Here is a 5,407-nt window from a genome sequence, read left to right on the forward strand (position 1 = left end):
GGCTTTATTTGCTGTTCTTTCTCCAGCTGATATGAGGATTTCTTAATCTCAGGAACAAACTGAGGGTTACTGGAGTGGTCGGGAATGGGAGGGATGGGGTGGCTGGGTGATAGACATTGGGGAAGATATGTGCTACGGTGAGCGCTGTGAATTGTGTAAGACTGTTGAATCACAGATCTGTACTTGTGAAACAAATAACGCAACATATTTTAAGAAAAAAAAAGAAAAAGAAAAACATAGCAGGAGAAGAAGAATGAAGGGGAGTAAGTCAGAGGGGGAGACGAACCAGGAGAGATGATGTACTCTGAAAAACAAACTGAGGTTTCTAGAGGGAAGGAGGGTGGGGGGATTGGTTAGCCTGGTGATGGGTATTAAAGAGGGCTCATTCTGCACGGAGCACTGGGTTTTATGAACAAACAATGAATCATGGAACACTACACCAAAACAAATTATGTAATATATGCTGATTAACATAACAATAAAAAAACAATACTCATAGAATTTTACGGAAAGCCAAAAACTAAAAAAAAAAAAAAGATCCAACTATTGCACTTCTAGAATTTAGCAACTGCTTTGAAAAATTATTTCCGAACAAAAACTCACATGCAGTTATGCACGGTAGCTCTATTCATAATGGTTACAAACTTAAAGAAACCAGGATGTCCTTCCATAAATGAATCCATAAGCAAACTAAGTGCATCCATGTGAAGGAAGCAGAATATGCCATGCAAAATATACCTCTTTGGCACAAGGGATATTTGGACTGATTAATTTTAAGAAACACCAGACATGGGAGAATCTCTGCAAACTGGGTAAAATTTGCCATTTGGTAAGTGAAATGTACACTTATAAAGGAACACCCCATTTGTAAGCCTGTCTCCCTCTGTATCAGGAACAGAATTACTAAGTCTCAAGAAACTTTTACCAAAAGAGAAGGCACAGACATAAAGCTGTGTAACAACCATACCCTCATTTACTGTGCTCACCTGATAACATCCCTTAACTGACCTTCCCACCACCCAGAATCTTTTGGTCTTTAGCTGAAGATAGCATTTAGGGTGAGTGCTGGGCCACTTCAAGGAATTACTCCATTTTCCTGGGTATCTCCCATGAATACAGGACATATGCATGATATTAAACTTTGACTTGTTTTTCTCCTGTTAATCTATTCAGCAATAAAAAGAAATGAACCATCACCCCATACAATCACATGGATGAACTTTACATGTATTTTTCTAAGTGAAAGAATCCAGTCTGAAAAGGCTGCACACCGAGTGACCCGTTTGTAAGAGATTCTGGAAAAGGCAAAACTAGAGATGATATAAGGATCTGCGAGTGAATTCCATGACATTTTAATGATTTATACGTGCCACTATGCATTTGTCAAAACCCAAATATTTTGGGGCACCTGGCTGCCTCAGTCAGTGGAGCGTGCAACTCTTTTTTTTATTGTATGTTATATGAATCATATTTCACTAAAGCCGTTACCAAAAAAAATAATAGGTAGTGGTATACAGTATTCAGGCACAAATTTCCAAAGGACTAATTAAGGAACAGGAGTAGAGAATATTGTTTGGGGGCTGTCCCTCCACAACCAGGTCTTCAAGAAAAGCAGGAGCTGACCCACAGGCCTCTTAATTGACACTCACACTCTCAGCATCAGATGCTTGGTTGTCTGCTGACCTTAGCAAGGGCATTACTGACAACATCGAGATCATGCTGCAGTTCATTCATGGCGCTGGTTATGCTCTTGGTGTCTTTCAAGATCTGAATACTCCGTGTGTATGGATTATACTTCACTCCAAATGGATGCTAAATAGTTTTGGTAAATTCTCTCATCTTCTCCTTTGCGTCTTCAAAGCTTTCAGATACAAAGTAGACATCCTGAAAAGTTGGGATGAGACACTCCTGTTTGCAGGTAATCTTGGGATCAAAGGGCCTTACTTTGGCATGTCCAGAATGTGAATGCTTAATTTCACTGATAGAAGAAAGTAATGCAGCACCAAAGACTCGCAACTGCCCGTCTTGTTTACAGAGACCAAACTCCACAGTGAAAAAGTAGCACGTTGCCAGTTTTTGAACAGCCTCCTCTGAAGCTCCAAGGGAAGCCAGGCCAATTTCTTGGGACAATTGCGCAAAACAAGGTTCAGCCAAAAGGGGGACATGACCTAAGTGTTCATGGCAAGTATCTGGCTCTGGGGTATAGAGAGGGACTGAACTGTGTCTCACTTACTGTGTGCAGTGAAAAACCCGGAAGGCTAAACCTGATAAGAAATCTCTTGGTGATAAGTAACCAGCCACGGGACGGATGGAAAATCCCGTGTGCTCTTTTAAAAACTTTGAGACATCTTTCAATTGTGGGATATTATCTTCCCGGTATCCACAATATTTAGAAAGCAAAGGTAAGTTTTTGAGATACTCTCTGCAGGCATGGGTTGGGTAAAGTTTGTTGAGCTCTTGGAACACAGTTCCCCAGGTCTTAATCTCCTCTTCAGTGAATTCATCCTTGGGAATGGGGTCTCCATGTTTATAGTTCATAGCCAAGTCTGCAAAATACTTCCATCTTTTACAGTAGACATTGTCTTTGAAGCCAGGATGATCTGCATCCAGTTCAGAACCATACATCAGAACTCTGTTGGCACAATGGTCCAGGTCAGTAATCTTCTTTGGAAACCAAGGAACAGTTTCCATACCATCTTCCTTCACAGTAAAATTGTCTGGTGCATTCACAGAGAGAACCTTAGTATGGGACTTCAACAGATGAAAAATGTCATTCAATATTTCTCTGTTGATATCACAGTCAACAAAAATCTCAAATTCTGAGTTTCTTCTCTTTGATTTTCGGGACTCAATATGTAACAGGTTCACATGCTACTCCCGGAAGATTTTCAGTGGTTTTATAAGTCCACCAACTTCATTCTTCAAGGAAAAATTGAGAGTTGCTCTTCTTCTTTCTAAGGAATGGTCTTTATTTTCCTTATTGTCTTCAATCATGGTCAGTTGGTGTAGTTCTCTGTGTAGCTGCTGGCGGTAAGCTGGGACTGGAGAGTGCAACTCTTGATCTTAGGATTGTGAATTTGGGCCCCATGTTGGGTGTGGAGATTACTTAAAAATAAAATCTTTAAAAAATACAAACATTTCTACATCCCAAAGAGTAAATAATAATCTACTGAAAGTAAGTTCTTTAGAATGTTGGAGTGTCACGGGATGGTGTGCGGGCCAAGGGCAGGCTGCCCCAAATCTGCCACTTTGCCATACAGATCATTTTAAATAAAAATTACTTAAGAGACAGCCTATGCCATGAGGACACTTAGACCCTCCTCTGTCCCCCTGGAAAGGAAATCAATCTCCCACGTGAAGGTGTCCCTGTACCAGGAGGTAAAGAGATTTCAACATCAACAGAGATGGGAGATTTGGAGCCCATAAGGCTGTATAAACAACCTTTGTTACTTTTTACTAATTTATGACCCCAGCCCAAATTTTGTTTAGAATTCCTTACTAATCGAAGCTCCCAAGGTTAAGTTTTCTTTGTCCTGTGATTTCATCACAGGTGTAGTTTGTCTTTGTCCAAAAAGTATAAAACCTGGCTTCCTTGGTCATTTCTTTAGACCTCAGGTTCATTATTGCGTCTCCATGTGCACATCATTGCACTTTAGGTTTTTTTCTCCTATTTATCTGTCTCATGTCAATTTCTTTCTCCATCCTGCGGTAAGAACCTTGGAACAAAGACAATTTCTTCCTTCCCTTCAATGGAATACAGAACGTGACACATAATCTAACTGTATTAGAAACATATGGGGGAAAAAACCCTCCCTGTAGGTTGTATGACAAAAGGTGCTGACCTAAGTAACTTTGGAAATGAATGGAATCTGTAGATTAAAGAAAAAATGTACTGTACGTATACAGTGGACTCTATTTGAAAAGTTCTCTGCCATCAGAGTGGTAGCTAACAGTTCTGAAAACACCACATCGGTAATCTGGAATGGAGCAATGAATTAAATAAAGGGCCGGTGGTGAGAGCCAGGTTTGTCACTGTTAGAGTAGGAAGTTACAGATCAGCAAAGGGAGAAGATCACAATCTCCATGTGGTGGCGGACGAGGTTGGAGACATCAGTATAAACTCATCCTTAGCTTAATATGGACGCAGATGGTTCCACATAGAAATCTTTATCATTAGCTATGTCGACATAGGTGGGAATACAGGCATATATTGCCTTGCATTGTCCGCTGAGCATGGACATTTAGCTCCCACGTGTAAGACTTTAATACCATTCTCTACTAACCAGAGCTCCTTAAAGAACTTGCTGATGCTAGAACTTGGACAGTAAGTATAGGAGCCAGGATAATCTTGACGTATCAGAAAGTAAGGAAGTACCAAGAAAAGAGCCACAGAGATGGAATGATGTCAATGGAAAGCAGGAGCCAATGGAATGTGCTCTCCATCACCAAAAGACGAATGAGCCGGCGACCAAACACTGTAGTGCTGGAACATAACCTACCCTGGTGTCCATGCTGGTAAAAATAAATGATTCTTTTTAAGATTTTATTTATTTATTTGAGAGGGAGAGAGAGTGCATAAGCAGAGGGGAGACACAGAGGGAGAGGGAGAAGCAGACCCCCCACTGAACAGGGAGCCTGACGTGGGGCTCGATCCCAGGACTCTGAGATCATGACCTGAGCTGAAGGTAGACACTTAACTGACTGAGACACCCAGGTGCCCCCAAATAAACGATTTTTTAAAAAGAAACCACAGGGCCAAAATGGAGTCACTCATGTCAAGAGGCCCAAGCTAGCAAACCAAGACTTACTACCTGACCTAACTGCAGTTCCACACACTCTCACCTCCACGTAAACTTTAACCGGTCAACCTAGAAAATGAACTGAATGGCCCCTTCTGTTCCCCTTAGGAGTGGGACATTGCCTAAAATAGTGCATCCTTTTCTAATAATTTCATTTTTTCAATCCCCTCTCTACCTTAAATTCCTCCTCATCCCAGCAGCTCAAAGGAGCCACTTTCTTTTTGCTAAACGGGATGCTGACTGTTTCATGAATTGGTCAATGAAGCCAAAGGGATTGGCATCTTTTAAATTACTTTGTTGCCTTTTTATTAACAAAATGCATAGCTTTTTATAAGCCAGATTGAATAGAACTCTCCTATAAGAATTCCAAATAATAGATGTAGATACTCAAACATCCATCAAGAAAATGGAGCTAACTCTCCTCTCCTAAAGTGGGAGCTCAGGGGAGTTGTCTTCCTGCACATGGGAAAAAGTAACTTCTTGGTGGGGAAGCCTGACCAATGCTGCTTCAGCCAGGTGACCAACGTTAACATGGACAGTGACAAGTGTTCCCTTGTAAAGTAATGACAAAGCACTTTACCTCCCTGATCTGCTTCCTCAAAACATAT

The 5,407-nt window shown here is 41.0% G+C and overlaps 1 pseudogene; it reads right to left on the minus strand.

Annotated features, from left to right (window-relative positions):
• Positions 1-1,659: 1,659 nt before the first annotated feature.
• LOC112818069 (tryptophan 5-hydroxylase 1 pseudogene) lies at positions 1,660-2,994 on the minus strand (annotated as a pseudogene).
• Between the last annotated feature and the right edge of the window lie 2,413 nt (positions 2,995-5,407).

The sequence above is a fragment of the Callorhinus ursinus genome, unplaced genomic scaffold (assembly GCF_003265705.2).
Source record: "Callorhinus ursinus isolate GAN/ISIS: 27379988/994484 unplaced genomic scaffold, GSC_fseal_2.0 scaffold2339, whole genome shotgun sequence".
In the NCBI taxonomy this organism is placed as follows: Eukaryota; Metazoa; Chordata; class Mammalia; order Carnivora; family Otariidae; genus Callorhinus; species Callorhinus ursinus.